This window comes from Scyliorhinus torazame, chromosome 6, assembly GCF_047496885.1.
Source record: "Scyliorhinus torazame isolate Kashiwa2021f chromosome 6, sScyTor2.1, whole genome shotgun sequence".
Classification (NCBI taxonomy): Eukaryota; Metazoa; Chordata; class Chondrichthyes; order Carcharhiniformes; family Scyliorhinidae; genus Scyliorhinus; species Scyliorhinus torazame.
In genome coordinates, this window is record NC_092712.1 from 211,910,494 (window position 1) to 211,937,124 (window position 26,631).

At 46.0% G+C, this 26,631-nt stretch overlaps 1 protein-coding gene across 7 annotated transcripts in view; it reads left to right on the top strand.

Annotated features, from left to right (window-relative positions):
* The window catches only part of LOC140425249 (RNA-binding motif, single-stranded-interacting protein 3), a 2,012,293-nt gene that overhangs the window by 1,514,193 nt on the left and 471,469 nt on the right, over window positions 1–26,631 (top strand). The gene's annotated exons all lie outside the window — the stretch shown is intronic.

Sequence of the window (26,631 nt, forward strand, 5' to 3'; positions counted from 1 at the left end):
CTCCAGGGTCCCAGGTTCGATTCCCAGCTTGGGTCACTGTCTGTGTGGCGTCTGCATGTTCTCCCCGTGTGTGCGTGGGTTTCCTCCGGGTGCCCCGGTTTCCTCCCACAGCCCAAAGATGTGCGGATTAGGTGGATTGACCTTTGCTTCCTTGGTAGCCCGGAGGCGGCTCTTGTTAATTTGGAGGATCGCGAAACCCCCAAGTGTAGAGGCTTGGGTCAGTGACATGGCTGGATTTCTCAGTTTGGAGAGGATAAAGTTTGCCTTGCGAGGGTCCTTGCAGGGGTTCTCCAGGCGGTGGCAGCCATTCCTTGACTTTATCGCGGAATGTTAGGTGGAGGTCAGCAGCAGCAGCAGCAAACCAGAGAGGGAGGGGGGAAGGGGTGGGGTGGGTGGTGTATCGATTTTGTTTGTAATGGGCAGATACCCCACCTTGTTTTGCTAATTTGTTAAGTTGTTTTCTTAATTATTCCTATGTTTTTTTTTGTAGTTTGTAAAAATTATTGAAAAATTTTGAATAAAAACAAATTAAAAAAAAAAAAAGAAGTTTTTCACTTGGATGGGGTAGGCTGAAACAGGAGTGGGGGCGGACAAACCAAGGGTTAATCTGCATGCTGCCGAGCGCAGAGACGGGCTGGGCGCAAGATCTGCCTCTGTGCCCTGCACGGTGTTTAAATAAATGAATAATCATAATGAAACAATAAACATCCCTCCAGCCCTCACCCGCCCCCCCCCCCCCCCCCCCCCAACGCCTCATTCCAGGTTCTGCACTTGTGTTCTTCCAAAATCCCACTTCAGTGAAGGCAGCTGGTGATTTAAATGACCAGCTACCTCTGTGAATCACGCATACGTGACCCCCTGGCCCGAATCCAGTCACATCCCACGATGGAAAATGCAAGGTTATGGTGAGGTACACAGAACCTTTGGCCATTTCAGGGATGTTTTTTCATGACGGACACAGAGAGACTCTCTGTCATGGCGAAAATCAGGGCCTTGGGTCGGAGCTTTCCAGCCCCGCCTGCAGGCAGGATCTTCTGGTCCCACCAAAGGTGACCCCCCCGGCAGCAGTGCAGGCGGGCAATGCAAATGGCCATTGATTTCAGTGGGACATTTCGGTCCCATTGGTGGCCAATGGCAAACCACCTCCATCGCTGGAAAACCCGCCATAGAGTGGGGGGAGGCCGGGAAATCCCGGCCTTTGTGTAATTTCTAAAACAGTTGGGTGCTGCAAAGGGGAAAACTGTAGGTTTGTTCTATTTGTCTTGTTTTAATGATGCAGGATGACCGACACCGTTGCTGTAACCTAACGTTATTAATAACAGAACCTGAACACACAATTGCAAGGCACCCTCAGCCTTGTTACAACCTTCCCTAACATGTGCGATCTGACCTTCAATCCCCATGTAGTGCAAGGTCTACCATATTGTATCTAATACTGGAAACCACTACCATAATCACCCTATTGTCATGGCAAAATTAAGTTAAGTCAAGATGGGAAATAAATAGTTTTCCTTTTCCAAATATAATCTTGAGACTTCTGTTTACACGGCAATTGTTTTTTTTAATTACAAAACTGAAAGGATAAGCTGGCAGTCAAATAATTTTGGCATCTATTCAATGGACAGATGGAAGTTTGAAGTGAATTTTAAGGTTCTTCACAGAGCCTGTTTGCTAAATTTTCCTTTTAAGATCTGAGGAATATTGACTTACTGATTCGCACAATTAAATTTGTTTGCCATTATGTTGTTCCATTTAAAAATATTTCTTAAAATGAAGCACAGTCGTGAGGGTTTTGGAGACTGATTCTTCCTGCAAGTACCATGTGGCCAATTTGCTGCCCGAAAGATTGAATAGGGAATAGTTCTCCTTTTAGTTTCTCTGCATGATACCAGAGAGAACTTGAATTGGCTGTTGATTTTGTAAACAACAACAGCCAGGAGTGGACCCTCAGGTCCTTACCCTTATCTCTCAGAACTCCAATGCCTTGTGCATAATAATGCAAACACTCCTCAGCCTATCAGATATCTCTTAGGAAGGTAAACCCCAGTCCAATTAGGGAAAAGAAAATCGAGAAAATCTGAGGTGATCAAAAAGTCCAGGCGGTCATTCTGACCCAAATTAATATTATATGGTATCTTCTTTTTGTACGAGGTGATCTCCACCTCAGTCACAAACGGGTCCACCTCCTGCTTGATAGAATCGGTGAATCGGCATTCAACACACAAGCCTGTTCGACAACCCCACTGTTCTCCAGGAAAAGATCATTTACACTAATTATGGCCTTGAAATTCTTGAGATTCCTTCCGAACATTTTTAGTTGAAATGAGCTGTCTCCACAAGGTCCACTTACAAAAGCCCATTTTACCTTTGTATATTCAGAGTTTCAAAATTTGGAACCCAAGGTTGCGTTTGGTGGAACTTCCTTTTTTACATTCTAAACTCTGACCAGGTGAACCATGTTTAGTGCAACATGGTTGTAACAGCAATGGAATTGAGTAGGTATAGTCAGTGCATTCTTACTGATGCAGTGTTAAATACAGTTCGGTGACGGATCATCCAATAGTTATGTCACCCTCTCAAAATTATTATTGGAATGAAACTCACCTCACTCAAATCAACTGCGGGCAGAGATTTCAGTACATTTGTATTACTCCGTGGAGGTCCAGGTACCGAGCCTTCTGTGACCTCCAGTTGTCACAGACACTTGCAAAAGCAAATGACTCGAGCAGCGAGAGACATACTCAGCAGGCGGGAGAGACTACTGGTCAATTATATTTCGAATTTAGCCTAAGGCTACGATAAAGAGACCTAATATCTAAATGAAATAAATAGTTTAATTGAAACAAAATAAAAGAGACTGCTAAATGCATCCTAATGCATACGGTATTATAATATTTAATGCTGTAACATGCCAGCTTTAGAGAGTTAGGAAGATATCCAGATGCCTACAAGCAATAGTAAGTTGCTGGCTGAATGTTTCATTTTGTTTTTATTATTCAGGTCAAACATTAACCAATATGTCAAAATACGAGTGAGTACAGTAGGATAAATTTAATTGGAGATGCTTGGTTCTTTTCCAGTTGTCTCTCACCACTAATTGCCATCTTTCCAGTTATCACAGAGCCAACAATATAGTAATACAGAAGCATTTTGTTAGAAAAACACTGACTGCTATTTTGTTTTTTGCTTTGTCATTTTTGAACAGGCTGCCAATGCTGATTTACAAAGTGGAGAAATCAACAGCCAGTTATCTTAGAAATTGGGAGAAAAATCTGTACTTATTGTATTTTGATTTGGTAATAGTATTAATGATTTTCCCCACCGAGACGACAGGGAAATCTGGTTTCGGAACGCTATCACAGTTACTCTTGAATTTATTCCTGTACACCAATCCCCTTTCAATAAAGGCCAAAATGCCATTTGCTTTCTTAATTGCCTGCTCCCCTTGCATACTAAATTTTGGGCTCTTTGTACAACATTTATAAATTTCATGTCTTTTAAAAAATATTCTGCTTTTCTATTCTTATGACCAAAGTGAATACACTCAGACTTTACTCATTATACTTTATCTGCCACCTTGTAGCCCACTCGCTTAACCTTTCTATGACAAAATCTTACCATATTTTTTCCAAGTGTGAGTCTCATGCTAAAAACCAGCATGTATCTCTCCAGCTATACAGGCCAGCTTTATCTCCAGATCTTCAACTTCTCTGAGGAAAATAAAGTGAGCATGCATGGTTCATGCCGTCACTCTGGAGGGATGGAGCCTTATAGAGCCCGCAACCCGGCTCCATAGAGATGGGGCGCCATCTTTAAAGGGTGCCCTGAACAGCACAGAAGTGGAACTCGCTCCCGCCTGCCAGCCCAAACAATCATTGGGGGCACCTTACCCTGCCCCGCAACCACACACATAACTGGAGCCCCCACTATGGAGCTCCCAATAAGACCCACCACAGCACTGCTGCTTGGCTGAAAATCACCTCCTATATCTTTGTGCAGCCTCTTTGTGTCCTCTCCACAACTTACATTCTCACCCAGTTTTTTATTGCAGCAAATTTAGATAGATTACTCTCTATCTCTTCATCTATATAACAAATATAGTTTGCAAATATCTGAGGTCCCAGCATTAATCCCTATAGCATTTCACGAGTCGCAGCCTGCCAATAGATTCCAGCACATTCCCAATGTTAGGCTGCCTGGCCTGTACTTACCTGTTTTCTCTCTCCCTCCTTTCTTGAATAATGGTGTTAATTTACTATCTTACAATCTAGGTAATTTTGGAAACTCATAGCCAACTCATCCACCATCTCTGCAGAAATCCTGTAAGAAGCCTAGGATGTAAACCATCATGTCCTGGGGATCTATTGGATTCTATTCCTTGAGATTCTCCAGTATTGCTTGTGCTGTAATTATGTTATTAGCTCTTGGGATATCCTCTATTTCTGATTCGTAATTTGTGTCTTCTATTGTGAAGAGAGACACAAAATATTAGTTCAATGCCTTTGCCATTTCTCCATATCTCATGATAATTTATGTTGTCTTTGCTACCAAGGGACCAATGTTTACTTTAGCTACTCTCCACCTTTTTATATAACTGTAAAAGCTCTTACTATCTGGTTTTATATTCCTAGTTTCCACACCTATTCCATTGCCTTAGTGGCAAACTCCAATAATTTATTGTTTAATGCTCTGTCTGATGGTATGGCTAATGTTGGGGGGCATAGAAAGTTCTCCCAGCATTTTTTGAACCTTGCTAATCCTAAACTCCATTCATACTGATTCTACTTCTTAACTTTTTTAGTCAAGATCCTTTCTCGCTAATATCCTTGCACGATCCTTTATCATCAGAGCTTCCCCTCTTTGTTTTCCTCCTTTGCCTGTCTTTTCGAAACGATGTGCAACCTGGAATATTTATTCCCAATCTTGGTTACTTTGTAACCATGTCTCTGTAATGGCAATTAGACCTAAACACTTATCTCTTTTTTTTAAATTTAGAGTACCCAATTCATTTTTTTTCCAATTAAGGGGCAATTTAGCGTGGCCAATTCACCTACCCTGCACATCTTTTAGTTGTGGGGGTGAAACCCACACAAACACGGGGAGAATGTGCAAACTCCACATGGACAGTGACCCAGAGCCGGGATCGAACCTGGGACCTCGGCACCGTGAGGCTGCAGTGCTATCACTGCGCCACCACCGTGCTGCCCTCGAAATACTCATCTCTAATTGTACCACTAGTTCATCTATCTTATTGTGAATGTTCCACACATTAAGATAAGGTGACTTCAGTTTTTTGTTCGTACTATTCCCCACATCGGCCTTATTCACTGATGCACGATTAGTACTGTAAACTCCCTATACTTTCCATCCCACTCAGCTTGTCTTTAATACATCAGTATACTTTTCTATTGTCTCAAGTTTTACCTTTGCCAAATTTACCCTCATGTTAATCCTCCCACCACCTCCCCTCACCGCACTATTTCATTTAAAGTCAGAGTTACACCACCTGCTAGGCCACTGGTACCAGCACAGTTCATTTAAAGGCTTTCACCCAGTATTGGTACCAGTGCCCCATGTTTGGAAAACCATTTCTCCCAGACCAAGCTTTAAGCCATGCATTCAATCTTACTTATCCAATGTCAATTTGCTCAGGTAGTAAACCAGAGATTATTACCTTTGTCGTTCTGCCTTTTAACTTAGTGCCTAGCTACTCGACTCTCTCAGAAATTTCTCTTTCTGTATCCTACCTATGCCATTTGTACCCACATGGCCCATGATGACAATGAATCTTTCCTCTCTCACTCAAAGTTTCCCTCGAGCTCAGAGGAGATATCATTAACCCTCATACTGGGCAAGCAACACAGCCTTTGGGATTCATGCTGTTGGCTTCAGAGAACAATATATATTCCTGCTAAATTGAACAGACGACTAAGTTTGGTCAAGCAGGTAGGTTTTCAGGAGTATCATAAAGAAGGCGAGAGAGGGAGAGACAGAAAGATTTAAGAAGGGAATGCTGACGCTTGGAGCTGAGAAATTAGAGACATGGCTGCTAATGGTGGGGTGAAGGAAATTGCGGATACACAAGTGGCAAGGATTGGCAGAATACGAGTTTCGCCAGGGCTAAGGTTGGAGCAAGTTACATTGGTAGGGAGGTGTGAGACCACAAAAGTATATGGACACGAGGAGAAATATTTACAATTTGACGCATTGCAGGATCAGGAGCCAATGTAGATGAGTGACCACTGGGGTTTGGTGCAAAGAACAAAGAACAAAGAAAAGTACAGCACAGGAACAGGCCCTTCGGCCCTCCAAGCCTGTGCCGACCATGCTGCCCGTCTGAACTAAAATCTTCGAACTCTTCCGGTGTCCATATCCCTCTATTCCCATCCTTTTCATGCATTTGTCAAGATGCCCCTTAAATGTCACTATCGTCCCTGCTTCCACCACCTCCTCCGGTAGCGAGTTCCAGGCACCCACTACCCTCTGTGTAAAAAACACTTGCCTCATACATCTACTCTAAACCTTGCCCCTCGCACCTTAAACCAATGCCCCCTAGTAATTGACCCCTCTACCCTGGGGAAAAGCCTCTGACTATCCACTCTGTCTATGCCCCTCATAATTTTGTAGACCTCTATCAGGTCGCTCCTCAGCCTCCATCGTTCCAGTGAGAACAAACTGAGTTTATTCAACTGCTCCTCATAGATAATGCCCTCCATACCAGGCAACATTCTGGTAAATCTCTTCTGCACCCTCTCGAAAGCCTCCACATCCTTCTGGTAGTGTGGTGACAAGAATTGAACACTATACTCCAAGTGTGGCCTAACTAAGGATCTATACAGCTGCAACATGACTTGTCAATTCTTATACTCAATGCCCCGGCCAATGAAGGCAAGCATGCCGTATGCCTTCTTGACTACCTTCTCCACATGTGTTGCCCCATTCAGTGACCTGTGGACCTGTACACCTAGATCTCTCTGACTTTCAATACTCTTGAGGGTTCTACCATTCACTGTATATTCCCTACCTGCATTAGACCTTCCAAAATACATTACCTCACAATAACCGGATTAAACTCCATCTGCCATCTCTCCGCCCAAGTCTCCAAACAATCTAAATCCTGCTGTATCCTCTGACAGTCCTTATCGCTATCCGCAATTCCACCAACCTTTGTGTCGTCTGCAAACTTATATTGTTTTAAGAAGCCCTCCTGGATGCTCCTTACAAACTCTGCCCCGTCTAAGCCCCTGGCACTAAGTGAGTCCCAGTCAATATTGGGGAAGTTGAAGCCTCCCATCACAACAACCCTGTTGTTTTTACTCTTTTCCAAAATCTGTCTACCTCTTTTCCAAAATCTGTCTACCTATCTGGCCTCTATCTCCCGCTGGCTGTTGGGAGACCTGTAGTAAACCCCCAACATTGTGACTGCACCCTTCTTATTCCTGATCTCTACCTATATAGCCTCACTGCCTTCTGAGGTGTCCTCCCGTAGTACAGCTGTGATATCCTCCCTAACCAGTAGCGCAACTCCACCACCCCTTTTACATCCCCCTCTATCCCGCCTGAAACATCTAAATCCTGGAACGTTTAGCTGCCAATCCTGCCCTTCCCTCAACCAGGTCTCTGTAATGGCAACAACATCATAGTTCCAAGTACTAATCCAAGCTCTAAGTTCATCTGCCTTACCCGTAATACTCCTTGCATTAAAACATATGCACTTCAGGCCACCAGACCCGCTGTGTTCAGCAACTTCTCCCTGTCTGCTTTGCCTCAGAGCCATACTGGCCCTATTCCCTAGTTCTCCCTCAATGCTCTCACCTTCTGACCTATTGCTCTCGTGCCCACCCCCCTGCCATACTAGTTTAGGCAGGATATGCAAGTTAGGATATGGGCAGGACAGTTTTGGACAATCGCAAATTCATGGGGAGTGGAACATGGAAGGTCAATCAAGAAAGTGTTTTGTTATGGGCAGGGTTTAGAAAACTCCAAAGTATATAATGGAGTTCACCTGACCTACAACTGTTTATGAATTTTGGTTACGGGAGCACAAGGGCCTACCTTTCAGGTGTTATTCAACAGAGACCTTAAGCACTTATAATCAAACTTTATTCTATGAATTTAGTTAACATTTTTATAAACACACAGTAAGCATTTGTATCAACTACCAACATAAATACCCCACACAGCTACAGTACGCTATGTATAACCCTTAATAAATTTCCCTTAATTGTTTCAATTTAATAACAACATCCCATAAATCAGAAAACCCTTTTCAAAGGTTGGCCCAGCACATAGCACTCACAACCTGATATACACTCTTGTTTCCTTTTCAAAACATCAGGTTTGAATTCCTTCCAGAAAGCAGTTATTTATTTTCAAGTTATCACGTAATCTGGAAACAGCTTTTATGATGCAGAGAGAGAGAGAGACAGGACAAGACTGCTCTGTCTGAATCCAGAGCCACAAAACAGCCCCAAACCAAAGCGAAAGTAAAACTCAGAGCCACAGCCCAGTCCCACCCACACAATGACATCACTGAAGCCATGTGATAAGACAGAACATTTCTTAAAGGGACACTCCCATGACAGGTTAATTACGTATAGGCTGAGGCAGAGTCGAAGATGGGTAACGTAACAGCATGGAAGTAGGCTTTTTTCCAATTACAGGGCAATTTAGCGTGGCCAATCCACCTACCCTGCACATCTTTGCGTTGTGGGGGCGAAACCCACGCAAACACGGGGAGAACATGCAAACTCCACACGGACAGTGACTCAGAGCCGGGATCGAAACTGGAACCTCTGCGCTGTGAAGCAGCAATGCTAACCACTGCACCGCCATGCTGCCCACCGAAAGATTTCAAAACTGACTTCCCTCAGTGAGAGTGAGTGAGCCATCCACCACTGCCGTCAGCTAAGCTGCCTAAGTATATGACTGCAATACCTTGAGAGAGAAATAATGACTCTCTCCTCTATTCTTCTCCCACTACCTTCATCAGAGTACTCAGTCTCTGGCAGATAAGGGCCTTTCCAACCATGGAGAAATCCCTGCTTTTCAGATGTTTCAGGCAAAATAGCACCTCAACCAAGAAACATCAGGCCTGCAACAAAATAGAGCCTGAGCTAAATTTCATTTTTATAATTATTGCTTTACCTTAAATTCTATTTAGTTTTTGCGTGTATGATAGTGGGTGAGTTGTGTGAGTGAGAAAACAAGCTTTTATTTAACCTTTCAGATAAATGTGCATGATAAATAAAGTAACTGTATTCATTTTTAATACACAAAAACTTGCTGCTGAGTTATTTAAGTTGACGCAATCCGTCTGAGGGTAAGAAAACACACAGCGACTTCTGGTTGCGGCGATGACCAGCTAAGCCGCACGTTTCGGCACCTCCCGTTTCAACGGACTTTTGGGCTCTTATCGGGAGCCCCAACGGAAATTTTTTGCGGCCAAACCCAGTGTGAGGTGACAAAGGAAGGAGTCCCCCCAAGGTGTGGATGGAAAGGAGCGACAGTAGTGGCCGGATTGCGGAGGATCCTTTGGAGCAGCGGCAGAGAAGAGAGAAGCAAGATGGCGGCCGAGGGAGCCCAGATGGTATGGGGCCCGGAACTGCAGGAGTTCCTCCGACGATGTGTGGAGGAGCTCAAGAAAGAGGTGCTGGCGCTGATGTTACTGGCAATCGAGGGACTAAAGGAAACACAAAAGGTCCAGGCGATGGAGCTCTGTGGAGTGAGGGCAAAGGCAGCCGAGAACGAAGACGAGATACAGGGCCTGGTGGTAAAAACAGAGACGCACGAGGCACTACACAAGAGGTGCATAGAAAGGCTGGAAGCCCTGGAGAACAGCTCGAAGAGGAAGAACCTACGGATTCTAGTTCTCCCCGAAGGAGCAGAGGGATCTGATGTTGGGGCGTATGTGAGTACGATGCTCCACACTCTAATGGGAGCTGAGGCCCCAACGGGCCCTCTGGAAGTGGAGGGAGCGTACCGGGTCCTCGTGAGAAAACCAAAGGCAGGGGAAACACCAAGAGCAATAGTGGTGAAGTTCCATCGCTACAGGGACAGGGATGGTCCTGAACTGGGCTAAGAAGACACGGAGTAGCAAGTGGGAGAACGCGGTGATACGCGTATATCAAGACTGGAGTACGGAGGTGGCGAGAAGGAGGGCGAGTTTCAACCGGGCCAAGGTGGTGCTCCATAGGAAGAAAGTCAAGTTTGGGATGCTGCAGCCGGCGAGATTGTGGGTCACACATCAGGGCAAACACCACTACTTTGAGACGGCGGAGGAGGCATGGACATTCATTCAGGAAGAGAAATTGGACTAGACTTGAGAAATTGATGCCCGGAGAGGGGTAGCAAGGTGGTGGCACAGAAATATAAAGTGGGGAGAGGGGAGGGCTAATGTGTAATAATGTTGGATGGGGAATTTTTTTTTTCTCCCCCCGATGTGGGGGACATGAAGAAATGTGGGCGCCGGTGGAAAAGGGGACAGGGAAGGGGAATGAGGGAACTGCGCCATTAGGGGCGGGGCCGAGAGGAAGGCGCGGGTATTTTCCCGCGCTATGGAAACTACGGCGGGAAAAAAGGGCGCAGGAAGGAAGGGAGCCTCACACGCAGGGAAGTCAAAGGATGAACGGGAGAAGCCGAGGTCAGCCAGAGTTAGCTGACTTCCGGAAGCAATATGGGGGGAGTAATCAAGCTAGAGGGGGATCGGGCGGGGGGGGGGGGGGGGGACTAACTGGGTTGCTGCTGCTGAGAGTAAGGGGGAGCTGATACGAGACGAGGTGGTCGGGACGGGAGGGCGCCATCTGGGGGACAGACGGGTGCGTGAGACCTGGGTAAGGAGATGGTTTAAAAAAGGGGATGGCTAGTCTACAAGGGGGGGGGGTTAAATGGCCCCCCAACCCGGCTGATCACGTGGAATGTGAGAGGTTTAAATGGGCCGATTAAGAGGGCAAGTGTGTTTGCGCACTTAAAGAGACTGAAGGCGGACGTAGTTATGCTCCAGGAGACGCACCTGAAGTTGGTGGATCAGGTTAGACTGAGGAAAGGATGGGTGGTATTCCACTCAGGGTTGGACGCGAAAAACAGAGGGGTGGCAATACTGGTGGGGAAAAGTGTATCGTTCGAGGCTAAGACCATAGTGGTGGATAGTGGGGGCAGGGACGTAATGGTGAGTGGCAGATTGCAAGGTGAGGCGGTGGTGCTGGTGAACGTATATGCCCCGAACTGGGATGACGCGGGATTCATGAAGCGAATGCTGGGACGTATCCCGGACCTGGAGGTGGGAAACTTGTTAATGGGGGGGGGGGACTTTAACACAGTGCTTGACCCAGGGCTGGACCGGTCCAGATCCAGGACCGGGAGAAGGCCAGCAGCGGCCAAGGTGCTTAAGGGATTAATGGAGCAAATGGGGGGAGTAGATCCGTGGAGATTTGCCAGACCAATGGGTAAAGAGTTTTCCTTTTTCTCCCACGTCCATAAAGTATACTCCTGGATAGACTTTTTTGTTTTGGGAAGGGCACTGATCCCGAGGGTGGCAGGAACGGAGTACTCGGCTATAGCCGTGTCAGATCACGCCCCGCATTGAGTGGATCTGGAACTGGGAGAGGAAAGGGAGCAGCGCCCACTCTGGTGATTAGACATGGGACTACTGGCGGACGAGGGGGTATGCGGAACGGTGAGGGGATGTATCGAAAGATACCTGGAGGTCAATGACAATGGGGAGGTCCAAGTGGGAGTAGTATGGGAAGTGCTGAAGGCGGTGGTTAGAGGAGAGCTGATTTCCATCAGGGCCCACAAGGGGAAACAAGAGAGTAAAGAAAGAGAGAGGTTAGTAGGGGAAATTTTGAGGGTGGATAGGAAGTATGCGGAGGCCCCAGACGAAGGGCTATTCAGGGAAAGACGAAGATTACAGACGGAGTTTGACCTGCTGACCACGGGAAAGGCAGAGACACAGTGGAGGAAGGCACAGGGGATACAGTATGAATATGGGGAAAAGGCGAGCCGGTTGCTGGCCCAACAACTTCGGAAGAGGGGGGCGGCGAGAGAGATTGGAGGAGTTAGGGACGAAACGGGAAAGATGGAGCAGAGAGCAGGGAAAGTGAACGAGGTGTTCAAGGCATTCTATGAGAGGCTGTACAAGTCCCAACCCCCGGAGGGGAAAGAGGGAATGATACACTTTTTGGACCAGCTAGAGTTCCCGAGGGTGGAGGGGCAGGAGGTGGCAGGTCTGGGGGCGCAGATTGAGGTGGATGAGGTGATCAAAGGAATTGGGAACATGCAAGCAGGGAAGGCCCCGGGACCAGATGGGTTCCCGGTGGAATTTTATAGGAAGTATATGGACCTGTTGGCCCCGCTTTTGGCGGGAACCTTTAATGAGGCTAAGGAAAGGGGGACATTATCCCCGACAATGTCGGAGGCGACGATATCGCTAATTCTGAAACGAGACAAAGACCCGCTGCAGTGCGGGTCATACAGGCCCATCTCCCTCCTAAACGTAGACGCCAAACTGCTGGCCAAAGTGATGGCGACAAGGATAGAGGATGGTGTCCCAGGGGTGGTGCATGACGACCAGACAGGGTTTGTTAAGGGGAGACAATTGAATGCCAACGTACGAAGGTTGCTGGGGGTGACGATGATGCCCCCACCGGAGGGGGAGGCAGAGATAGTGGTTGCGATGGATGCAGAGAAGGCATTCGATAGGGTGGAGTGGGACTATTTGTGGGAGGTGCTGAAGAGATTTGGGTTCGGGGAGGGGTTCATTAGATGGGTTAGACTCTTGTCAGCGGCCCCGGTGGCAAGCGTCGTTACAAACAGGCAAAGATCGGGATACTTTCGACTACACAGGGTACAAGACAAGGGTGCCCCCTGTCCCCGTTACTGTTCGCGTTGGCAATTGAACCATTGGCCATAGCGCTGAGGGACTCTAAGAAGTGGAGGGGGATGCTTAGAGGGGGAGAGGAACATCGAGTATCACTATATGCAGACGATTTGCTGCTATATGTGGCGGACCCGGTAGAGGGGATGCCAGAGGTAATGCAGATACTCAGAGAGTTTGGAGAGTTCTCGGGATACAAATTAAATATGGGAAAGAGCAAACTTTTTGTGATGCACCCCGGGGAACAGGGCAGGGGGATAGATGCTCTGCCGCTGAGGAGAGTAGCAAGGAATTTTCGATACCTTGGGATACAGGTGGCCAGGAACTGGGGAACCCTACATAAACTTAACCTGACGCGATTGGTGGAACAGATGGAGGAGGACTTTAAGAGGTGGGATATGGTGCCCCTGTCATTGGCGGGCAGAGTACAGGCGGTTAAAATGGTGGTCCTCCCGAGGTTTGTTTTCGTGTTTCAGTGCCTCCCCATCCTGATTACAAAGGCCTTCTTCAAAAAAATAGATAGGAGCATTATGAGCTTTGTGTGGGCGGGAAACACCCTGAGGGTAAAGAGGGGGTTCCTGCAGCGCAGTAGGGACAGAGGGGGATTGGCACTGCCGAGTCTGAGTGACTACTATTGGGCCGCCAATGTGTCAATGGTCTGTAAGTGGATGAGGGAAGAAGAAGGTGCGGCGTGGAAAAGGTTGGAGATGGCGTCCTGTAAGGGAACGAGCCTAAAAGCGCTGGAGACGGCGCCGCTACAATTCTCCCCAAAAAGGTACACCACAAACCCAGTGGTGGTGGCGACCTTGAAGATCTGGGGGCAGTGGAGACGACATAGGGGAGTGACGAGTGTGGTCCCCGATAAGGAATAACCACAGGTTTGTCCCGGGGAGGATAGATGGGAGATTTCAATGTTGGCAGCGAGCAGGAATTAGGAAGCTGAAGGACCTGTTTGTGGACGGGACGTTTGCAAGTTTGGGAGAATTGGAAGAAAAATATAAGTTGCCACCAGGGAATGCCTTCCGATACATGCAAGTGAGGGCATTTACGAGGCATCAGGTGAGGGAATTTCCGCGGCTCCCGACACAAGGGGTCCAGGATAGAGTGATTTCTGGGGCATAGGTTGGAGAAGGTAAAGTGTCGGAAATATACAGGGAGATGAGAGACGAGGGGGAGGCGATGGTAGAGGAGCTGAAGGGAGAATGGGAAGAGGAGCTGGGGGAAGAGATTGAGAAGGGGCTGTGGGCAGATGCCCTAAGTAGGGTAAATTCCTCGTCCTCGTGTGCCAGGCTTGGCCTGATTCAATTTAAGGTTCTACATAGAGCGCATATGACGGGAGCAAGACTGAGCAGGTTTTATGGGGTGGAGGACAGGAGTGAGAGGTGCTCAGGAAGCTCGGCGAACCACACTCACATGTTCTGGTCGTGTCCGGCACTGCATGAGGTCTGGGAGGGTGTGACAAGAGTGATCTCAAAGGTGGTGGGGGTCCGGGTCAAACCAAGCTGGGGGTTGGCTATATTTGGGGTTGCTGTGGAACCGGGAGTGCAGGAGGCGAAAGAGGCCGACGTTTTGGCCTTTGCGTCCCTAGTAGCCCGGCGAAGGATTCTACTTCTGTGGAAAGAAGCGAAGCCCCCGGGCGTGGAGGCCTGGATAAACGACACGGCAGGGTTCATAAGACTGGAACGAATAAAATATGCGTTAAGAGGATCGGCTCAGGGGTTCACCAGGCGGTGGCAACCGTTCCTTGACTATCTCGCGGAATGATAATGGAGAAACAGAAAAGGCAGCAGCAGCAACCCAGGGGGGAGGGGGGGAGGATTATTCCGTGTTCTTGTTTTTCTTAGTTAGTTGTTGATATTTGCTTTTTGTGTATTTCTTTTTCCACCTGTTGTTAGTTTAATATATTATTTAAATAACGTTTAATGTATATTCCTTTATTAAGTTGTAAAAACGGAAAATCTTTGTTTGAAAAACTTCAATAAAATATATTTTAAAAAATGAAAACACACACATCCACAGACAAATGTATTTGATCACGAGCACTAAAGGGTAACATCTTAAAATCGGCCATGACACTGGGAACTAAATTGTGCATTCCAAAATACAAACTTCCTCACAAATAAACATTAAAAATCAATTTTTCACACCGTGATAAAGCTACAAAATTATGTTTTGTGTCTTTCACACACATTATTCAGGCTTTTGCCTGGACACCTTTTGTTGTCTCAGAAACTTTCACCTATAACTAACTCCAACCTGATCCTTCATTTTTCTTCTTGATTCACAGCACAATTTATTTTTATAAATTTAGAGTAGCCAGTTATTTTTCTTTTTCCAATTAAGGGGCAATTTAGCATGGCCAATCCACCTAACCAGCACATCTTTGGGTTGTGGGGGTGAAACCCACGCAGACATGGGGAGAAGGTGCAAACTCCACACGGACAATTACCGCCGAGGGGGGAGGGGGGCAACGGTGAATCCTCCCTCCCCACAGTGTTGGTTGAGGGATAAATATTGTCTGAAACACCAGGGAGAACTCCACTGTTCTGCTATCAAATAAGGTAATGGGATCTTTTATATTCACCTGAGAGAACGGAATATATAGAACCTTGGGTTGGACCATACTTGGAATACTGTGTACACAGTGGATAGAAGATTTTAGGAATATTGGATTCTAAGTATTGGGCATTTTATTGGTTAAACGCCTGGGGTTATAATGGTGATTGCCTGCAGCGGTTATGCTTTTTTAAGGGGAATCCTGTTCTGCAGCGCCTGAGAGCTTTTGGGAGCCAGAGGGTGAAATTGACCAGAGGAATGTGTTTTTCAGTCTAGGCAACACACCGTGGTTGGACTGGGGAAGTCCCTGGAGATTCATTTGTTTTTCAGCTCGGGAATGATGTAATTGCTGGTTGGAGCTATGGGTTTCAGAGAGCTATTTTGAGAAAGCTTTTGGGAGAAGAGTTGAAGTCTGATCTGGCAACCCACAATTGTACCACAAGGAAAGACAGTTTTCTCTCCCAGTCGGTTAGGTTAAAAAGAATAATAATAGTTAAAGCAGAGCAGTCTTGTCTGATGACAAAGAAGAAGCTGAAACAAGCCTGTTGGAACAGCTTCTTGAAGACTTCCGGCCATAGTCTGCAGGGTTTCTAACCGGAGCCCAAATCTGTTCTATAAAACAAATATTACTCTGTGCCATGCTGATTTTAAGCTGGATTGAGAGCTGTATATTTATTTTCTTGTTGTTTAATGGCGAATTGAGTGGTAGTGTTTAAGGGGTAATTGGAAGCTGTTCTCTTCAGGTGTGAAGTTAATGAATTTAATATTGTATTCATAATAAAGTTTTGTTTTCAATTACCAAATCCTTATTTCTTTGTGCAGTCACTCCTGGAGCAAATCATTCTTTCTGCACAGTCTTTCAAAATAAAATAAACTATTGCCCTTTTGGTCCAATATCCTAGCCAGTGTTGGGGTTTGGTCTGGAATTCTAATAATACTTCTAGTCACCACACTATGCCCGGAACTTTGGTCCCAAGGCGGAGGCGCAGAGTCAGGAAACCTCCTGCTTCGTGCACAGGCCTCGGGGGAAACCTCCCTCAAGAGCAAGATTCATGTTTTGGGGTGAGATTGTGATGGTGAGAGTGTGCTGGAGTCAGAACCCACCACCCCCAGAAGTGTGGAGCCCACCTAGCACAAGGGCTGCTGAGTTCTGAGATGTGCTGTTTAAAAGGCTTGTCTCAGCACTCCAAGGCTTTGACCCAGTTGTAATGAAAACAGAAAGGCCTTCTTGGCCTCACCCCTCACACTACCTCCCCCTTCCACCCACTTGCCATGCTCCATCTATACCAGGCTATGCTCAACCATTCCCCATAGACTTTCAGATCCTCCATGCCAACCCTTATGACCTAGGGCAGCACGGTGCCACAGTGGTTAGCTCTGCTGGCTCACAGCATAAGGGACCCTGGTTCAATTCCAGCCTTGGGTCACTGGGTATATGGAGTTTGTACGTTCTCCCCTGTGTCGGTTTACTCCAGGTGCTCAGGTTTCCTCCCGCAGTCCAAAGATGCACAGATTAGGTGGATTGGCTACATTTCCCCTAGTGCCCAAAGAGTTAGGTGGGGTTACTGGGTTGTGGAGATAGGAGGCTGGCTTCTTCTAAAATGGGGCTATGTCCCCACGCCAGCGTAAAAACACAGGCGTTTCACTCCAGACTTTCCTACAAAAAACAAAGACCAATTCACCTACCTGCAGGGGGCTGGCAGGGACCCAGGGAGCTTCATGTAGCTTTGGCTGTGGATACAGGCCCCCGCACTTCCAGTTCCGAGTCCCCTCATGCGCACTCCAGCGGCCATGCCGAATGAGATTGCGGACTCAGCCAGCGGACCTGGACCAACAAACAAGGTCCCACCGATCTGACCCGCGCCATATGACACGCCCAATCGCTGCCCCGGTTGCCACTTGATCTCCCCGCCCCCCCACCAGGGTGGCCGCGGACTGAGTTCCAACCGGTCAGACATGGTTAGAACCACGCCGTCGGGAATTCGGCCGGTCGGGATCAGAGTATATCTGGGAGGGCCTCTGGCAATGGCCCCCCCAGCCGCGCCGCATAATTCGCGCGTGAGCCGTAGAATCGCGGTAGCGGCACCAGACCCAATTCTCGGGTAAACGTCGATTCTCTGCTCCCGCGGCAAACACAATTTTGCCACGGGGCTGTGAAGAATCCAACCCAGGGTAGGGGCATGGGGGCTCTTTCAGACGGGTGGTGCAGACTCAATGGGCCAAATGGCCTCCTTCTGCATTGTAGTGATTCTATGACCCCAACAGTCATTCTCATTGCCCCTTTAAATCCCATTTAAACAAATATATCATTGATAAAAGCCCATTATGTACATTTAAAACCTTCAAATACTTAATTGATAATAAGAACAGACATTTGCTATCATGGCCCACATCAAAGACAGCTAATTTCTGAGTAGCTTCTTCTAACTATCAATCAAACTGCAAACTTACAGGCCCCCAATGTGATAATGATAGGTTGTGGAAGCAATTGAGCAGTAATAATACTATACTGATGGCCATCGGGCTTATGTCAGCAAACAGCTACTGAAATTGTAAGCTCTGATGTTTTACAGCTCAGAGTAAGAAGTCTTACAACACCAGGTTAAAGTCCAACAGGTTTGTTTTGATGTCACTAGCTTTCGGAGCGCTGCTCCTTCCTCAGGTGTAAAAATCCAGGCATTTGGAAAATATAGGCATTGGAGAAAGTGCAGTAAAGATTTATATTGGGGTCACCTGAATTAAGAATCTGAGAAGAATTCTGAAAAAGTGAAGACTAAGGGACCAAATGGAGGTCTTTGAAATTCTGAAGATGTTCAATAGGGTGGTTGTTTAGAAATTGGTACCTGTTGACGATGAGCCCAGAACAAGGGGGTCTATAAATAAAATAACCACTCACCAATCACATAGGAATTTACAGGGTATTTCTTCGCACAGAATGATGAAGATGTGGAACTTATTGCCATTTGGAGAGATTGAAGCAGTTAGCATTGGTGTACTTGAAGGGAAGCCTGGTGTATACATGAGGAAGAAACGATTAGTGGGATATGGATATGGTGAGGAAGCAGGCAAAAAACAGTTTTGGTATGAGGAGGTTTGTGTGGAGTCTAAAACACTGACATTGATTAATTAGACTGCATGTTCTGTTTCTGTGCTGTGGATTCAATACAATTCTACAGAAGACCACACTTAACCAAGTTTCTTATTAGTTGCCATCATTCACACATGATTAGCAGCATTCCATGCATGGACCATTCCTCTTCATCCATGTGTTTATTTCCTTCTACTTAGTGAGTATTCTGCATGCGCAGGTGCCTGTCAGTTCTTGTTAGGCGCAGTCATTCTCAGGCATGGCCCAGCTGACACACATTATCCAGCGCTGATGAGAATGCCAAGTCCTGTGTGTTTTTCTCTGCTGTCTCTTAATAACCACCTGATGTTTGTTCCAGCCTGTCCAACCAGTTTTACCTTTCCTTCCTCTCAAATGTAACTGCTGTTGTGTCCTTCTCAAAACATTTTCACAACTTGACTATCTCTCACCCCCCAACTCCATAAAAATATCCATCTCAATATAGCACAGTGGGAGAGAGAGAGACAAAAGAATCTAATTCCAACTTTCCATAGACCTTGCTATACCCTACCCCAGTGTTTTTCAAACTTTTTACCCCGGATCCACTTTTACCGTCCACCGACCTTCGCGACCCCCGCCGGCCGACCTTTGCAACCCATGTCGGCCGAGCTTCGCAACCCACCATTATTGCTTACCTTTAATGTGACAGGTGAGCCTGCTTGGTCCTCACCATCTCATTTGCTTTGTCAATGTTAGATTTCTGCTAAGGACTTCAGCTGGCGATTTAAGTTCTCACAGTATCCTTTGAAATGAATCAAGAGGTTTGTCCTCAAACTCGCCATGCTTAGTCTTCAAATGCCTTTGAAGTTTTGAGGGTTTGAAACTTTCATTTGCCATCATATGGCATACATGGGCTTTGCGTTCTGATTTGCATTGGCACAATTAATAAAGCCATACCTCAAGATATCATCTTTACACTGCTTTGTTCCCGATTTCAGCTTCTTAATGGGCTGTTCACCAGAGACCCTGGAGCTCATACCCGCTCTGCTTTGTCCTGCTGTGGACTTTCCTGAGCAGTTCACACCACCATTGCTTTGCCCTGCGGTGGAGTCTCCTGAGCAGCTCTCTCCAGAAGATTCAGTTGTGAGATCCTGGCCTGTTTGTGTCTCTGGCCCTCTCTTCCTTATTACGAAACAATCCATTAAAAATTCTTCAGTCTTGTTGCTAGTTTGCTGACTGGGAACACCTCATTTTCTCTCCTAATGGCTTTTTGGTTGTTTTACAGTAGATTGATCACTGTTCAAGTCAGTAAGGTGCAGGAGTGGCTCACTGGATAGCTTTCCTGCCTTTGAGTCAGAAGGTCCTGCATTTCAGGCTCATTCCAGGATTTGCTGGCAGGATAGAATCAAGCTACTGGTACAGGAAGCCAGCATGCATCAGTACCGGCTGCCAGCCTGAGTAAATAGGGAGGTTAGTGGCAGAAAGGGCATCTGGCTGTAAAAACCACCTGCTAAATCCAAAACATTATGTATGATATGAAGGAGTGATGAAGCAGCTTGTGGTGACCTCATGTAACAAGGGAAGAGCTGAAGGAGGAAGGAAGGTTACCATTCAAACAGTAAAGGCAAGAATTCTCTTCAATTTTGAGCCAAAGCATACCAACTGTCCTATGATTTTAGCTCAAGTGCTTCAGAGTGGGCCAGGGAATGGTGAGATTGAATCGGCAGCTCAGTAAGTGCAAGTTTATTTATGTTACCTTTGAAATACTGACATTCAATTTTTATAAGCGTTATCATTCCCCACAGATCAATTTTTGTTTCTTTATATTTCTGAATACTCTAGTCATATTTGAGTTCTTAATGCCCTTTTAAGCTGAAATATAATCTGAGCTGCTGCTCGCTCTATGGGCTGGATTTTCATTCCATGCCATGACCCTGATGCTGGGCTGAGTTCCGGCAGGACCCGGAAGTGATTTTTCGAGGAGGCAGCTAATTAACTGACTGCTGCCAAGAGCCCTGTCCAATTAAGGGTGGAGGATGAGCTCCTGAAGCTGGAGAGGCAAAAGGGGGCTTCTCAGCACAGAAAGATCAGCAGCCCCATTATCAGCAGTGGGGGTTACTGATGTAGATAGGAGAAAGTGAGGGTGCCTCAAGATGGAGGTGCCCTCTGAAGACTATTTTAAATAGGTGTAAAAAACAGTGGGCACAGCTGCTAGACGGTTATTGTGGAAGGCTGGCCTGCATTCACAGCTGTGCCCTTCTCACAATCGCAGCCGCAGAGCGAGGTCTGCAATGCTAGATTGAACGCTGGTATTCCATGTCTGTCTGCATTTATTGGCCAGGATTCAACCTCAGCAGGGAGCTTTGCTTTTGTACTCTATGCCGCTATTTATAAAACCCAGGATCCCATATGTGTTTTTAGCCACTTTCTCAACCTGTCCCACTGCTTTTAATGACTTGATCACAAAACCCCCAGTTCTCCCAGTTGCCTCAGCTTCTTTCGAACTGTTCTCTTTAATTTATATTGCCTGTCCCCATTCTTCCAAAGTCTACCACCTCGCACCTCTCAGCATCAAACGTCAACTGCCACACATCTGCCCATTGCAACAAACTGTCTATATATCCTCTTGAAATATGTTGTTCTCCTCCTCACGGTTCACAGTACTTCTAAGTTTTGTGTCATTTGCAAATTTTGAAATTGTGCTCTGCACACCCAAGTCCAGATCATTAAAATATAGCAAGAAAAGCAATGGTTCTATTACTGACCCCTGGGGGACCCCATTGTTTACCTTCCTCCAGACTGAAAAATAATTGTTCCCCAGTACACTCTGTTTCCTGTCATTCAACCTTCATCGTATCCAAGCTCCCGCTGTCCCTTTTATTCCAAGAGTTTCAACTTTGCTGGCCAGTCTACTGAGCAGCAATTCATTCAGTGGCTTCTAAAAAGCCATAATACAGCATATCAACTGTATTACTATCATCAACCATCTCTGTTACCTCATCAGAAACTCAATCAAGTTAGTTAAACACCATCTGCCTCCGTGCAAATTCATGTTGGCTTCCCCTAATTAATCACACTTTTCCAAGTGACTGTTAATTTATTCCCGGATTGCTGTCTCTAAAGGTTTTCCCACTATCAAGGTTAAATTGATTGGCCTGAAGTTGCTGGCCTTATCCTTGCATGTTTTCTGAATAAGTCTGGAACATTTGCAGTTTTTCAGTGCTCTCCTACTATTCTCATATCTCAGGAGGATTGAAAGATTATGGGCGGGATTCTCCGACCACCCCCGCTAGGTCGGAGAATCCCCGGGGATCCCGCCCCGCCGCTCCGACGCCAACTGCCGTATTCTCCGGCGCCGGTTTTCGGGCGAGGGCGGGGATCACGCCGGTCGGGGGCCATTGGCAGCAGCCCCCCCAGCAATTCTCCGGACCCCAATGGGCCAAGCGGCTGCCCGTTTTAGGCCAGTCCTGCCGGCGTGGATTAATCATGGTCCCACACGGCGAGACCTGGCAGGTAGGTCGGCTGGTGCAGTCCTTAGGGGGGCGCGGGCGGATCCGACCCCAGGGGCGGCCCCCACGGTCGCCTGGCCCGCGATCAGGGCCCACCGATCTGCAGGCGGGCCTGTGCCGTGGGGCACTCCTTCCTTCCGCGTCGGCCCCTGTAGGGCTCCGCCATGGCCGGCGCGGAGAAACCAATGTCAGTGCATGCGCCAGAATACGCCAGCGGTTCTGCGCGTGCACTAACTTGTGCAGTCCCTTCGGCGCCAGCTGGCGCGGCGCCAACCCCTCCACCTAGCCCCTGGAAGTGTGGAGAATTCCGCTACATCCGGTCTGCCCGACGCCGGAGTGGTTCACGCCGTTTTTGATGCCGGTGTCGGGCCATCGCGCTGATTTTGGTGATACCCACTTCTTGGCTCTGTAACTCTCAAGCCTCAATTCTCTCAGCATCCTCAGATGCAACCCATCGAGTCCAGGTGACTTTGAATACCTGCTTTTTAATCACATTTTAGAATGCCCAGTGTCTCAAGTAACTCAGCATTTTCTTCCATGATAAAGACAGATGCAAAGTACTTAGTTCCTCAGCCATGTCCCCTCCCGAATCAGCCCCAAACCTGTTCTTACTACCCTTTTGCTATCTGATGCTTATAGACTTTCAAATTCTTTTTTATGCTAGCTGCCTGTCTCTTCTCATATTCTCTCTTTGTCTCTCTGATTTCCTTCCCTCTGAACCTTATATATTCAGCCTGGTTCTCACTCGTATTATCAACCTGATGTTTGTCCTATGCCCCTTTGTTTCTGTTTCATCCTGCTCTTGTCATCCAGGGAGATCTGGTTTTTGTTGATCTAACTTCTCGTTTTGCAAAAACAGAGAAGAGTACATTTTTCCCGGGAGCAGATCAGGAAACATGTTTTGTGCTAATGTAATAGTGTTTGTGCCGCGAGATAAGCAGTGAAATAATAAATGTTGGAAATCTGTAATAAAAACTTTAGTAATGAATGGGACATCAAGGAACAATTGGAACAAGTTGCTGCTCCAGATGAGATCATTAGTCAGGTAGAGAGGTGTTTTCCTAGGATAGATCAGAAAGAACATGTTTGTTTGCAGGTCATTTTACAGCCAAACAGTTTACAAAATGTATTCCAGCACCATGAAATGATCCCCACAACTTCATGATAAAGGGCAACTGGAATATTCTTATTTGGATTTAAGAATACCGAGTCAGTGCTCAACCTCTCCTCACTATTGCTTTATAATTGTTGCAGGAATGAATGAATCTACTCATTTTCATAGTGCAGTTAAAAGGTTTGTTACAGTATGAGGAAGCACGAACATCTGAATTAGGGACAGGTGTAGGCCACTTGGCCCCTCGAGCCTGCTCCGCCATTCAATGCAATCATGGTTTATCTGATTGTAATCTCAACCCCACATTCCTGACTACGAATCAGAGAATGTATTTTTGTTCTGTTACAAATATCCCCGTGGTAAATAAATTGTTAAAAGATGAGTGGAATTTAACAGATCTCACATTTTAATTAAAAATAGCTTAAGGGCTTAAATATAAATTTTTCTTTATCTATTGGATGCTGCCTTCCAGAATATTGTTTGCTCACCGCAAATAGCATTTGAAACAGAAATGCCTCATGGAATTTAGATGCATATTATTGATATATTACAATAGCTATGCAAGGGCAGCCTGCTCAACAGAAGAACAGCTGTCCCTTGCCATCTAACAGTCTATTCAGAAGGAACCACTTCCCCCACCCCATCAGCCACCAGCCTGTGCAGGGGAATCTGTTAGGCTGGGTGCTTGGCATGGGCATCGCCGTTGCAGGTTAAATCTGGTGGCAGGATGAGGCCCTTAAGTGAGCATTAATGGTCCACTTAAGGATTTCAAATGGCCCACTTTTGGACGATCCACCCAGTGCGTACTCTGCCGCTAGTAAAATTCTATTGGAAGCAGGGACAGTCTGTGGCAGGTAGGTGACCCATTGCATTTTACATGCCCCACCCCCGTCCCCATCCCCCACCACCCTCAAACCTGCTGGATCAAATCCAGCCCGTCATGCTTTTGGTGTCAGTTCATGTTTTATCTACTCTATGAACAGTTGTACTTGATATTAATTCTTGTTGAAAACCTGTTGCATACTGATAAACCCTGGTGTTCAAATTCTAGAACTGTTGTCAAGTAATCAGCTGAGCATTTCAAATTTACCAAATCAAAATTAATTAAACTAAGTTGCAGAGGACTAGAATTTCCATGAAGGTTTTCCCCATCGCCCACTGCACAGATGATCAGCAGAGATCCCTGTCATAATATACACCAGTATATTATGGTGCAGACACACACACACACACACACTGATGGACACACAGTGGGACCAATCAGCTTACACAACACCGCAGCCAATCACCAGTGAGAGCACACGCAGTATAAAGACAGGGGACAGGAGAGTTCCCGCTCATTCTAGTAGCAGCCAGCTCGGAGCACAGAGCTCACAGCCTGCAACACAGACATTCACCATGTGCTGAGTGCATCACCTGGTTAGGACTAGGCAAGGGTCAACAGTTAAAGCTGGTATTGCATTTACCCACAGTTCAAGTATGTTAATATAGTTAACCTTATAATAAAATTGAGTTGCACCACTTCCACTGTTGGTGACCTGTTTGTGATCCAGAACACCCAACACATCAATCCCCAGAGGAATTGCATAAGTGGTAGTTTGCAATATTTCTTCAGGCTTTCCACCAATCTTCCACTGAAGTGACGGTTATGTGGAAATTCAACCCCTGTACAGCCTTTTGTCATTCCTTTAAAGCCAGCCAAATTAAAATATTTTTCTTCCAAAACAAGTTGATTAATCTTAAAAATAAATTAGGTTAGCCTTACAACATATTGATTCGGTAGATTACTTAGATATGTGTGTTGTATACTGACATCTGATAGAAGCACAGTGCATGTTATTGTATAAAGATCTATTTTGTCTATTGGAAAGCTCACTGAAAATATTTTTGAACTCAAAGTGCATTGCGTCTTCTTGTAACAATCCTTACTTAGTTTTCATGATTTTTGTAGTGAAATGACTGTGGAAATAAATAGAAACTTCTGGAGTGCACAGTGGGTTCACCAACTGACCTTCCTCGGGCTACAGAATGCCCATTAAAATTCACATTTTTCTCTCCAGTTTCAATCCAACTGTGCTGTAGATAAGATAAGTCAGGCACAGTCAACTGACAGGATACCAATCTTTATACTGTAGGCTGACCATGACGCAAGTTTGTGACTTGTGAGCTATCTGTTGGACCACCTTTGAGCTATCTGCTGGCTGTGAAGTGTCTCCTGTTTCACTGCTTTTAACAGGAGGTGTGCTGTACGGACCGTGGGTGTGTCTGCAGAAAGCAACTATACAAGCTTGAATAAAGAGTATAAATAAGTATGGTGAACCTTTGCTTGACTATCCTCAGAAGTCAGTGATTAAATGGTGGAACACCTTCCATGAATGGATAATTGTTGAAATAATAAATGTTTTTTCTTCTTTCCTACTTGCGAGTATTTGTTCTTTATTGTTTTACGTGGGTTGAAAGGAAAGATTTGCAACTTTTAAGTTGTACATTTTGAGTTAATTTATGCATACTGGAAATATGTAGTTTATATGGGAAAATGTCACTCTGTTCTATTCATCTACACCTTTTTGGTTTTTCTGAATAAATACATATCACAGCATACAATGCAAGTTGTCTTCTGTAGGAAGATTTGTAATAATATTCAGGTACATGTTTCCTGCCAGTCTACCAAAGAACTGTAGCATCAGATGACAGTTCCTTGTCCTGACTGATGGTCGGTATATTGGGAATAGGGAGAGTAAAGAGACTGTCTAACTTAAGGTTGAGAAGATGAAGATTTGTGAAAATGGTCGGGCAATTTTTTAGAAATTTGCTCTTGAGATGTAGACATTGCCAGTAAAAGGCGTTTTTACTGTCTTTCCCAGTAGCCCCGAGAAGGTGATGTTGGACCTTTCCCTTGAACCACTTCAGTTCTGGAGCTGATGATGCTCCAATTGTATGTTAGGTAGGGAATGCAACGACATTGACCCACTGTCAACGAAAGACCAGCAATTATGTTCGCCTGGATGGTTTGTAAGTTTGAGAGGTACATGGAGTTGAAGCTGTTGCAATGATATTGCAGTTCCTTTCCTTCTAGTTGGGAGATCATGTCATTTTGCACAGAGCCATTGGACCATCATGGGTGCTTGGTTTCTAGAACCAACCAGTGAAAATGAGGCCCGTGGGCAAAACGGAGTTTTCCAGCAGAATTGCCAGTACATTCCACCGGATCCTGCTCGGGGGGAAATTCTGTCCTACTGTCCTTCACAGTTTCTTGGAAACTGTTCTAACCAGAATGTGACACATATTATTAAAGTTATTGTTCGGTCCTGGGAGTTTTTCCTGACTGTAAGTGAAATCTATTAAACCCTCATGCTTGTTGACATGATTTACCTTTGTCGCAATGTTAGTTTTTTTCATGTGTAGAGGAATGTCTTGATGGCACTCATAAATCTTTTAAATCCTGACTACTGCATGCTGGATTTGCATGCCCATTCAGCCTCTGCCCTCAATTGTATGTTTTGCAGCTTTT